At 37.4% G+C, this 13,416-nt stretch overlaps 1 protein-coding gene across 14 annotated transcripts in view; it reads left to right on the plus strand.

Annotated features, from left to right (window-relative positions):
• The window catches only part of TANC2 (tetratricopeptide repeat, ankyrin repeat and coiled-coil containing 2), a 593,508-nt gene that overhangs the window by 511,320 nt on the left and 68,772 nt on the right, over positions 1 to 13,416 (plus strand). The gene's annotated exons all lie outside the window — the stretch shown is intronic.

The raw sequence follows: 13,416 nt of genomic DNA on the forward strand, positions 1-13,416 counted from the left end.
GAGAGGAGGGACTAGAATAAGGATGGCAAATAAATGGTATATACCACTACTTCCCCCTTTTATACTCAAAGCAGACAACACTGATATACCCCAGACTCTTTCCAAAGAGTTTGACTCTAACTTGAGATTCTTTCTCAACTTAACAAATCAGCCTCAATAGAAACTATTCCCATTTTCTTGGGTAGAATCTAGTTCTCTGGCTTTCTACACCTCCATACTACCTTTTTAAAAGGTTTATTCCTTTAGTAAAGTTCATGCTTTCAAAAACAAATCCTGGATTCCTGTAAACAAAGAAGACACCAACAAAATAGCTGACAAAGCAGAGCTTATGCTGGCTTAAAAAGAAGACATGCCAAGTTTGTACCTCATGCAGTGACTCACAGAAAGACTAAGCATCTCTGACCATGCTGTGGTTTTCTCACCCTTGTGACCATGTTATTCTCCAAACTTCATTAGAGACAACAGTGCCTGTGGGCTTGTTGTGCAGGCTACTTCATGCTGATTCATTAGAAAATTAGTGCAAACTCTGATGATGTTATTAAGCCAGGAAGCAGATTTTGTGGTATTTTTCTTGAGAGGGAAACTTTTTTTAAAGAAACATGTCATAGTGGAAAGAGCATGAATGTTTAAGGCAGACTACCAATATATAAATCCTACCTCCTCTAGAAATTAACTGTGACCTTTGGAAATTTATATAATGTTTCTGAGACTTGTTTTTCTTATCATATAAGGAGGGTTCTTCCTAGAGTTGTTGGAAATTAAGTTCATGTAGCGTAATGCCTAGAATAGTAGTACAGAATACACATAGAAAATTTCAGGGAATGTTGTTTATCCTCACCTCACTTTGCGGTAACAGACCCTTCAAGTTTACCTTAACTGAACTCTATAGCTAAATGGATAAGAAACCACAGTCCTTCTGCTATAAGCATTTTAGGACACAAAATTTAAAACAAACAACAAAAAAAAAAACTGAATCTGAGTCTCTTCTAGAATCATGTGGCATACCCAAGAAATTTTACTATGCATCCCACTAGTATTACTGCTGATGTTTAAATCCATAGAATTGGCAACCACATATTTAAGAAATAGAGACCAATCTATAATTGTCTAATAAACATTTTGAGATCAGTTTCTAGAGACACTTTGCTGACTGACCCACTCTTCCATCCTGAGACATCTCAGAGGATTGAAAGCTGAGGTTCAAGTCAGCCAGACTAACACTGAATTAATAGTGTCCTACAGATGAAACTCTCAGGGATTCCCAGAGAGAAAATATGATATTTACGCAGCCATATCATGGCTCTACAGACTTGCTTTCTCAATATTGTTTATTAACTGGAAGTATTGCTGCAATAAGTTGATATACTGGGACAAGAAGAGCAAACACTTAACTCCAAATACTATAGTCTGTTCCCTGGTGATTATCACTCATGGCTGCTAAGAGATCATCATATTACACATAATGACAGAGAGTAAAATTGTAAACAGAACCAAGAGTTATCAAAAAAGCTTCCTTAGAGTTCATTTCACTTAGAATTCAGCCTCTTACCCAGCACTGTCTGGCACCAGCCTTGTTAACTAAAGCATTGACCTCAGAACTTGAGGCTCCCTGGGTCAGTGAAATGAAAAGTTACTAAGAATTTAATGCTATTGGCAAAGCCCAAGTTGACCTTTCAAAGAAACTGGCTACACTTGCTTTCCATTTTAAGCAAGTCTGTTTAGCAGGATTCTCTCCAGCAGGGTTTGTCTTTTTGGCCTCCAGCCCCAACTTCCTGTACATTGTTTCCCACTCTCTTGTCCACTTTCTCTCTAACTTCTCTTGAGAGCGTGTCAACTCAGTGCCTCTAAAATCACACCAGGTAGGCCTGTGCCTGAGATGCATGCCTCTGTATAAGGGGAGCTCTTAGAAGCAGGAGAGCATCCTTGTCTCTTCTAGTCCATTTTTCTGGGCTTTCAACACTCACTTGTTCACCCTGAACTTGTTAACCTTATTAGGGAATTAGACACAGATGAGAATATTCTACTGAAGCCAAAAAGTAGTTATCTTTGTAGAAATAGGCCACCCAAGCAAGTAGCTTCTCCCTAAGCTGAAAAGTAGTAATTTAAGGATAATTCTGGAAAGAGAAAATAAGAGTCAGAAGTCTGTGCTACAGCTGAGGTTGGGTTTTCTTTATTTTAAATACCAGACTGCCTTTTGTCCCAGAATCAGAGCAGAAAATTAATATCCCAGGAAAAGGACTAATATTACATAGACAAATAATTATCTTAGAAAGAAGTGAATTATAAGTAATGTCTTTTCTTGGCTTGGTAACTTGATAGTGTATGTGTGTTTATCAAACTGTAAGTGAAATATCACTGAAGGAACTCTTATCACATAAAAAATTCTCAGATTTTGGATTTACATTATAAATCAAAATATGCCCCTTAAAACACTCACAAACCTTAGATATCATTGTCTTATGCTGCTTTCTGTTTCCCACTATTCATCGCTGTCAGATTTCTTGCCTCTGAATTCATCTATCCTATGTTTTATTCCTTTTGTACACTGAGATACCAGACTCAGTCACAAATCTAATAAACTAATCCCTGCTAGTATACTGTGGGAGGGAGGTAAGAAAAAACATTCCAGGCCATTTGTGCATAAAATATAAGGCATTTTAGAGAAGACATCACCAGCCCTTGTTATCCAGCCTATTTGTGACTTTGATCATGGAAATTTGAGGCTGAAAGAGTAAGCAATCGGGAGCCAACAGTCTTGTGCTATTCAACTGCTACTTAATATTTCTACATCACTTAGGCTAGCCCAGAATGAACCCCTACTCTTTTTTTCTGTCTCCCTTTCCTCTATTCTCTATTTTTCATGATATCTACCCTCCTCTTCCCTAGGAACAGCTTAGATCAACATTTTCATATAGATTGTCTTTGTATACATGTATAAGATTTTGATACAGGTTTTAGAGGACTCAGCTGCCTCTTTTTTAACTCTGAATAAAACACAGGAATCTTGTTGTGGATTTTATTTAATGAATATTGAGCTGATTCAGCAATGAGGTTACAATTTGGAGGCTTAACTTGGCTTGACCTTATTTCTTCAAAATCAAACTAAAAGGAACAAATTTTATGTCTAGCAGAGAAGAAAATGGCTATACAAATCGTACCTTTACCTGTGGAAATAATTGAGTACTTACTGGACTCTTTATAACCAGTGCTATAAAAAATGGTTGTTGACCACATTCTTCAGTGAATTACACATTGAAGACTTGATGCTCCAAAATCCATACTACAAAGCAGTGTCGGAAATGCATTTTGTCTAAGGAAAGGAAGCAAACAACCTCCCTATATATGAAAACTAACTCTGTGCCAATGGCCTGTACATCTTGGCTTCTTGTAGAATACATGGATCTGAACTGACCACAAAACAGTAATTTACAAGTTGTGATGATTTTGTTGTTTTTAATCCAAACATGAGTCTCCAAGCAGAATGACGTTTAACCTTACCTTCACTAAATCACAAAACCTTGACATTACTACTCTCGACAGCCGTTACAGGCTCTGGTGACAAACTCTTAATTGGGAGCATGATTTCTTTTGTCTAAAAGGAGAGAATTTATCAAAGTGATGAAACATGGAAGGAGAAAAGAGGCCCCTGGAACTAAACCAGCTCTTAGGAGGTTTGGAAGAAATAAAGCAAAGAGAGGTGTTCCAAATATCTTTTACTAGCACTTAACCATTTATAGATGCTCTTTCCTCACTGGAGATATTTTTTGTTAAGGGTCTAGATCCCTTAATTTCTAATTATTTTCAACCACTAAGTTTGGAAATTTCATAGGTCTATAATAGTATTGGGGATTTTTCTAATTTGTTGATGAATGTTTTTGTTGTATTAACAAATCCAGTTTCTATCCCTCTATTGCTATCAGTAATGAACTTGAGACTCAAATCTGAAGTATTTTCTTAGTAACCAAGGTCATGGTTTTATTAAATGATACAAAGGAGGTATTGCATGAAATCTAATGTATATTCTGGGATACATCCAATTTGCCAATGCATGAATGTCCTTTAGCCTTACAGATATATTTTTGTACAACTTAAGTCATGGGACCCTCACCTATTAATCAAATAAGGAAACCATTCCTATCTTTTTTTTAGGAGGTACCGGGGATTGATCCCAGGACCTCATACATGGCAAGCAGGCTCTCAACCACAGAGCTATATCTGCTCTATCCAATCTTTAAAGCTCTAATGCCATCAGAAGATGGGTAGCAGTAACATTTCTTCCCTTTCCCAAATCCAAAGTGAAATTTGGAAAAAGCTGATAATTAGCATTCCTCTCCACACCTATTTAAAACTGAGAGCTTCTTATTCTTACTGTCATAAAAACTTATGAGCAATTTGCTAAGTCAGTAAATATACAGAGAAATAATTCTGCTTATGGTAGCTAAAGAGAAGCCATCCTTTTGTTGCAAACATACAGACAAGCCAGCAAATGAAAACACAGAAAGGACTATACTTTCCTATATTGTTTTATATTGCTACCGTAAACTAATATTGTTTTATAGTTTAAATACATATATACAAACACAACTTTTTTTAAGGTGGGGATTCCCTGCTATAGCAAATACTGGTTAAAACAACTTCACCTAAAAAATCTAAATGTAAAATGGTGAAGAAGTGGAACAGATGACTAACAGAAATTTTTTGGTACTGAAAGTTACAAAGGAAGTAGAGACTGATTTGTCCTGTTAATGAGCTGAAGCAACACCTGCTGAATCAAAAGATGGCAGTCCCACTGGCTTTCCTAGGTTGTCAAACCAAGATTAATGGTTCAGCAATCAGAAAGGTAGAGCAACTCAGCCGTCCCTAGAGACTTTCAAAAGCAGATAAATCTCCACATTTAGTAAAATCAGCACTGATAGCCTTATAGCCTTTCAACCTAAGAACCCAGGCTGTGAGACATGTATTCATTGTAGCCATCAGCATATCCAGACGATTCCACCACCCAAATTTTGCTTGTAAGTATCCTCTTATTTCCATCTCTACTGACCACACCCTAACCTCTCACATTGACTATTGCAATAGCTTCCTAATTGCTCTCCCTACTTGCACACTTGCCCTATTCCAATCCATTCTCCACCAATAGCCAGAGTCATCTTTTAAACCTATCAATCAGACCATGTAATCTCTTCCTTAAAAATCCTTCAATGGCTTCTTGCTGGGATTAGAATAAAATTAAAGCCATGTTCTTCAAAGCCCTGTATTTAGAGATAGCTTTTGCCTACCTCTTTAAATTGAGCTCATTTATTCTCCTTCTTACTCACTATTTTCTGGTCATACTTGCCATCTGGCAGTTTCTAGATCTGGCAATTTCTAGAACTTGCTAAGCTCTTTTCCCAGCTCTGGGCCTTTGCACAACCTCCTCCATCTGGAGCTCACTTTCCCTAGCTCATCACATGGCAAGATCTTTCACTCACACTTTAGATCTCAACTAAAATGTACCCTCCTGCTTTCTTTATCATAGCAAGTTTTTTATTTCCTTTATAACACTAATCATAGTCCATTATTTAATTTATTATATGTGAATATTTATTTTCCACTTTCCCCTCAAGAATGTAAGTGGGCTCAATGAGAACAGGAACCTTTTCTGTTTTGCTCATCCTTGTCTTCCTAATGATTAGTTGGATTGCCTTGCACACAGTAAGCACTCAGTAAATACATTTTAAAATGATGTATTAATGAGTGAACAAATGAGTGATAGTGTGTTGCTGAATTTAAGTTTGCAACTAAAAATATTTGAGAAACTCTTCTCACAGCTCAATAGTGTCTCTTGTTCCCTCAGTTACCTCCTCCCATGCCTCAGAAAGCCATAAGTGAAGATATGCATTTCAGTAAGTAGTCAGTAAACATTTACTAATATATTCAAGACTCTATGCTAAGCCCTATAGAGAATACAAATATAAATAAAATAGTTCTAACAGAACTTACAGGTGAGTGGTTTTAACAGACATTTATAACTAGCTATAATTCAAGGCTGAGTGCTGTACTAATGGTATAAACAAAGAGCCAAGGGATATGGAGAAGGAAGAGATAAGTGATAAATCTTCCTATCCTTGCTGTTAGTGTTCCAAGCTATGATAATTCAATGGAGTCATTGCTTTCCTGCCTCATAAAGCCCTTCCAACTGCCTAAGGTCTTCATTGTTGGGCAGAGGAAAAGTGTCCATTTTTCTAGGGGTGGTGATGCATTAACAGAACAAAAGGGTAGTAGGAAGCTGTGAGCAAAATGGGAGAAAACAAAAAATTTCTATCTAGATTCTACATATACACAGAAATAATGCTGTTCCATCCAGTTCTACAATGGTACAACTTGGATATACTTCATGGTCTGCTGCTTACAGTTTTTGTTTATCAGGTTGTTTCATTTCCATATTCATTAAGAAACAGTAGGATAAGGTCACTAGAAATGTATTTTGCATTCAGCTTCCATTAGAAAATCATGAAAAGAACATGCCAAAGCAGATATAAACTGATAAGCTAAAGGAGGAGGAAAGATCTTTTGCAAAGATTTGTGGCTGTCATTTGCTGAGAATTAATAGCAACAAGGAGATTATCAGGCAGCAACCACCAAACAACCATAGCCCAGAATTTTTTTTTTTTAGGAGGTACCGGGAATTGAACCTGGTTCATTCAATCCTCATATATGCAAAGCATGTGCTCAACCACTGAGCGACACCCACTCCAGCCCAGAATTTTTAAGATTCTTGAAAAAGGTCAGGTGAGGGTACTTAATATTTTAGTTATACACATTTTACAGTCTAACAGTGGCAACAGAGGCACCTACAAATTCAAGACCGAGCTGAATATTCAATTTGGAAGTGGATCTAGAAGTCCTTTGTGTTACTCTTCCTCATACCCATGTGCTTATCATTTGTACATTCATGAAGCATTTATTAAGCTTCTTCTCTACACCAAGGACTGTGTTAGGAACTAGAAGATCATAGGTGAATAAGCCTCCCCCCTTACACTAAAGCCATTACCCTCTATAAGGAAGTCAGACATATAAGCAACTAACAGCAGTACTATAGCACAAAGTACCATAGGAACCTACACAAAGAAGAAATACTTTGCAGAGGAGGTGACTTTCAATTTCAGCCTTGAAAGATGAGTTGGATTCCATTAAGCAGCATAAGAGTGGGAAAGCATTGTAGACAGAGAAGAAAATAAATAGCAGGAGCTAAAGCAAGCAATGTGAAGGTATGGAGCACCTTTGGGAAATAGCAGCTAGGATTAGAGAATAAGATGCTTGGTCAAAAAGAGAATGACAGGGGAAGCGGACTTGGCCCAGTGGTTAGGGCATCCATCTACCACGTGGGAGGTCCGCGGTTCAAACCCAGGGCCTCCCTGACCCGTGTGGAGCTGGCCCATGCGCAGTTCTGATGCACGCAAGGAGTGCCGTGCCACACAGGGGTGCCCCCCATGTAGGGGAGCCCCACACACAAGGAGTGTACCCCATAAGGAGAACTGCCCAGCGCGAAAGAAAGTTCAGCCTGCCCAGGAATGGCGCCGCACACACGGAGAGCTGACACAAGATGATGCAACAAAAAGAAACACAGATTCCCGTGCCACTGATAACAACAGAAGCGGACAAAGAAGAACACGCAGCAAATAGACACAGAGAACAGACAACTGGGGGGTGGGGGAGGGGAGAGAAATTTTAAAAATAAATAAAAAATAAAAAATTGCAATGTTGAGTAATGTCTTTAAAAAAAAAAAAAGAATGACAGGAGGTGCTACTAGGAGAAAAGCCATGTTTAGGACTTTGTTCTGTAGCTAACAGGAGACTGTAATCTTTTGGGCAAGATAGTGATCAGATAACACTGATTATGTGAAGGATAATTTGGCAAACAGTGTACAGAAGATGGGTTGAAGAAGAGAGACTGGGATTCTAGTTGGGATACTAGTTTCGAGGTTTATGGCAATCGTCTGGATGAGAAATGCTGAGACCTAAAATGTTAGACTAGAGAGCAGGATATATTTGTTTCAGTTTTACAAATAGAAGTTTTTAAGACTAGTTGTCTCCCTGGTATGCTTAGTGAAAATCTCTTAGAAAAACAAGCATGGTCCATTATGTATTTTGTATAAAATAATTGTTATCCAACTTCCAAACTCTTGCTTTAGAAAGCATTTTTTCTCTGAAAGACTCCATAACTCTTAACTGTTAACACACACAAAAAAACTGATTTTTTGTTTGTTTAACCTAAGGTAATACTAACTACTCAAGTATAGGGAAACAGTTATCATCTAAGGGTAGCTCCTCACTGCCTTGCAATCAGTTGTCCAAAGGTATCATTGGTCTCCAATAATCTGTATTAAAAGGTTCCTGATGCCTGCAAATGAGAATGAAAGTGAAATCTACTGTCTGCCATCCTGGATACCACCTTCTCTGCCCTCCCTCAAAGCAAATATATACAGGATAGTGGTGAGGGGACAGTGCTAGGGGAGGAATCCCCAACTCTGGCCTCTGATTGATTCTCTCCTAAAATATCTAAAATCAAATATACCTTGAATGTAAAGATAAATATCCTCTGGAAAACCTCTGATAAATATGTATTCCTCCCATTAGCTTAGCTTTTATCTTATTTTTGGGACCAGGTATTTTTGTCCTCCCCCACCCCACCCCCCATCTCTGCCTAAAGTTATACTAGAGAGTTTTCCTGCATTGACGACAGTGAATGGCACCCATATTCTGATAATTTCTCCCTGGTCTGTGGATTTCCCTTCTGGTTGCAGACGTATGAGGTAGAGAGTAAAGGAGTAAGGACTGGGGTTAGGAATAGATTACCTCATTTCACTCTGCTGCACGCATTAAAGATTAAAGTTCTATTTGAGCACATAGTGATCTTATATGTTTCAAGTTATTCATGGTTAGTGTTTATTCCTTTATAATAGTACTATGTTCTTTATAGCTGAAAATACAAAAGAAATATAAAATATATTTCACATAATGTATCTCACCGCAGTCCTATAAGATAGGTAACTTTCCCTGTCTTACAGAACGGTTATATATTTTGTCCAAGGTTTCAACACTTATAAGTGACAGAGCTAGGATTTGTACATAGGCCTGTTTCACTTTATTTCAGAGATAAAAAGGAGACACCATGAATGCAGACAGAGAAATCAATAGGGTAACTTTAAACTACAAAATGATCTCATTATATTAGCTATGTGGAAATAATTCTTTTGCCTCCACCACTCCCTACCCCCCATGATCTTTATAACCACATCTAAACTACATTAAAGTTTATTTTCATTACCATCATCTTCAATTACAGGGGGGAAAACATAGCTGTGTTCAGTCATACCTAAAATAATATTCTCAGTTGAGCTCTATTTCTTAGCTACTCTCTCCCAAAATACCAATCAAAAGATGTCAAGAGTGGGAAGTGGGTTTGGCTAAACTGACATAGCATCACTACCGTATGGGAAGTCCAGGGTTCAAACCCAGGGCCTCCTGGCCCATGTGGTGAGCTGGCCCACATGCAGTGCTGATGCACACAAGGAGTGCTGTGCCACGCAAGGGTGTCCCTCATGTAAGGGAACCCCACACGCAAGGAGTGCACCCCATAAGGAGAGCTGCCCCATGCAAAAAAAGTGCAGCCTGCCCAGGAGTGGCACTGCACACACAAAGAACTGACGCAGAAAGACGATGCAACAAAAAGAGACACAGATTCCCAGTGCCACTGACAAGAATGCAAACAGACACAGAACACACAGCGAATGGACACAGAGCAGACAACAGGGGCGGGGGAAGGAGAAATAAATGAAAAATAAATCTTAAAAAAAGAAGTCAAATGTAATGGCTGCTGATTTTAATTATTTGAAAAATTCTGAGTTTGTAGTATAAAAACTAATATGTTGTTCTTTACATTGGTGGACTTTTTCACACTTGTAGTAATGGAAGTAGGTTTCAGTAGAACTAGTGTTCAGAAGTCTTAGGTTCCCAGTCCAACTCTTTAACTTCCTAGCCATGTGAACTTGGATCTGTCCCTCATCCTTTCTGAGTCTTAGTCATTCCTCCACCATAGGATTAGAAGCAATATTTACTGCTGTGCCTGTAGTGTAGGATTTTTGTGAATAGCTAATGTATGAAAGTATTTTGAGAACTGTAAGGTAATATAAAAATATAAGGTATTACTGCTTATTCATTTTGACAATATGTACTTCTGCTAAGCTTCACAGAGAAGATGGTGTGAACTGAGATGTGAAGAATGATAAATAGTTTGCCTGATCAACTAAGAGGGAAAGAGAATTCCAAGTAGAGGGAAAACATATTTGAAACCCTACAATAATTTACTCGGTCTGGAATTGAAAGTACAAGGTGAGGAGGTAAAGGCAGACAAACAAGCAAGGGACAATTTATGGATAACCTTTGAATACTATGCTACACAGTTTAGATTATATGTCAGTGTAAATACAAAGCCACTGAAGAATTTTGATCAGGTTTCTGTAATGTAGATTATTGGGGTGGGCCTGAGAGCAAGTAACAGAGAATTGAATGGAGAAAATAAGGCTCTGGCAATTATCCAGTACAGACAGTATAAGAAGGAGAAAACAATGGCTAGATTTTATGCCCAAATGACCAGCAATATTATAAAGAAGATAAAAAAAGTCTTAAGGGGATTTGTTTTTGATGAATGCTGCTACTTCAGATACGGAGTTTCATTTGACAAGGAGGAGCTAGAGGGATCCAACAGGTAGTTAAAGAACCAAAACTAAATTTCACAGGAAATTAGTGCTAGAAAAGTAAAGTGAGAGCTATGGGGGAAAGAGGAGTTTGTGGGGCCTAAAGCAAAGAAGTAATGTCGTGAAGGAACTAGAAAAGGGTTCAGGATAGCAGCACAGATGTCAAGAGAAGAAAGTTTCAGGAAGGGAAATAGTCAATAATCCCTAATGCTGGAGGGAAAAAGAAAAAAATAAAAGGCTAAGAATAAACCATTCTATTTGGCAATTAAGAGGTCACCAGTGATCTTAGAGAATGGTGAGGCTTATTTAATTTTATTGCTTTTTTTTAACACTTTTTTTTAATTAACATTAATAGATGACACAGAACATTACATTAAAGAAACATAAGAGGTTCCCATATAACCCATTCCCTACCCCCCCTACCCCCATCATTTTTGTAAGCTTATTTAATTTTGAATGAATAATGTTCAGGAGTAAGAAAATGATAAGAGAAATAGAAATATAAGCAAGTATAGTCTAATATATGCCAGTTACACTACAGGTTAGCCTGTGGCACCATATTTTATGAAAGCTGTAAGGTACAAACGGAAATTCCAGCATCTAATGTAAATTGCTACTAGCCTTTGTATCCTAAACACAGTAAGCTTTCAAAGTCCACTGAACTGATCAGAACCATTATTTTATGAATAATGTAATATGCTTGTATCCAGGAAGTAATGAGCTAAAATTGTCAACTTCATCTTGTCCTTGACCTATATTGCTTGTTCTTTCTCCTTAGCACATGATTAACCATAACAAAAGCAAGCATTGTCACCTATACCTAGCTGAAATGCATAGTAGAGAAATACAGACATCTTACCAGGATTTCTTGGTCATGGTAGTAAAATGAATAAGGCAAAGTCATTTCTGTGTCTAACTGAAAATTCATTTCCTTGTCAGGGATGAGCTTTTTATCTTGATTTTAAAAGGCATTAAGCATAGGTGGTAGATCAGAGGCCTTTATTCAGGAGTTCTAGTCTCCATTTTCCATACTTACACCAGGGAGGCTGTAATAATTTCAGTGTTAAAAACTGGGTAGAATTTGAAACCTTAAGAATAGGGCACTGTGTAAATGCTTCTCATTATCTTCTACCTTTCCTATGCTCTGTTAAAATAGTTTGCCAACTAAAGTGGGCTTTCAAGGGATCAATGAAAGTTCAGTGGCAATATTCAGATTTGTGAGAGACTGTTAGAACTGAATTCTGACCTTCAGATGATACTGATGATTCCATGAACACTACACTTGTCTAAAACATTCTCCTAATTAAATAGCTTCTTAAGGTTAATCTTATTAAATCATATAAGACTTGGTATCTACTAGAATTTCAAAAATTCTTTGAAGCTGAAGGACAGAACACAATAGAATTTCTTTTTTAAGTTTTATTGGAATGAAATTACTCTCATCCCCTGTTCTCCAGGTTCTTCACAGAAGCTTAAAAAAAAAAGCAAAGAACATGTTTGCTTTTAGACCTCATTGTGAGATGCATTCAGATGTTAAGCCTGGCAGGGTAACAATGTTCAGTATTAGAGAAATTGTCCAGTAGAAATTTTGGGTCTCCTTTCAAGGAAGTATCACCAACCAATAATTAACTTACTACTTTTTCCTTCTGTTCGATTAATTCATTAGACTTGAAACTGAAATAATGTTTTCACTTTCCTCTTCTTTGGAGCTCTAAATGAAAGGAGTAGAAGAGTTATGTTACCAGTGGCATGAAGAACTCTGCTGACCACTAACCTGGTGGATAGTGGAAAGACAGTTCTATGTGTCCACAGTTCATAGAGGCCAGAGCAAATATGGCAGGAAGATGTATCTCAAAGATGATCCAGTGTCCTTTCTTTAATTCCCAATTTTTTCTCACTTCTAAAAAATTGGCACTATGAAAAATATAAATAATTCAAGATTTACTGTCATAAATACAAATATGAATACATACCTCTCTATATATATACACATATCCACATATATATATACATACACACACATACATACATAAATACAGTCACACTTAAAGAACCATGTCATTTTGAATGCTTTCAGCTGGAAGAAACAGAAAAGTCTAACTTAAATGGACTAAAGAAATTTATTTCATATAACAAGAATTCTAAAATTAGGGCAGCTTCAGATACTGTGCAGTCATGAACAAAAGAATTATCCTTTTCTGCAATTCTCTTGTTGAGCTCTCCTGTTGATTTTCGTCTTCAGGCCATTTCACCACATGATCACAAGAGGGCCACAGCATTATGGATATCATGGGCAGATAAGGCAACACCAACAGAAAAAAAGGCTTTCTCTTTCATGAACAATTTGAGAATCTGTCAGAAGGAAATAGGCAAAATGGAAGCCATCAAGAAACTTGTAGTCTGTTGTAGGAGATCACGGGATAGTGTAGTGAATGCTATACTAGAGGTATATACTGTATATAATGGTGGCACCAAAAGGAAGTCTTTGCTCTTCTAGGGTAGGTGGATAGGGTAGAAGCCTGGTAGATGCTGATCAGAAAAGACTTCACTCTGGGAAAATATTTTTAATCCAGTTTGAGACATGTTAAATTTTAAGTACTATAGAACCTCCAATGGGAGAAATCCAGTAGATAGTTGGATATATACTAGTCTAAGACTGAGAAGAAAAGTCTAGATA

The sequence above is a fragment of the Dasypus novemcinctus genome, chromosome 21, assembly GCF_030445035.2.
Source record: "Dasypus novemcinctus isolate mDasNov1 chromosome 21, mDasNov1.1.hap2, whole genome shotgun sequence".
Lineage (NCBI taxonomy): Eukaryota > Metazoa > Chordata > Mammalia > Cingulata > Dasypodidae > Dasypus > Dasypus novemcinctus.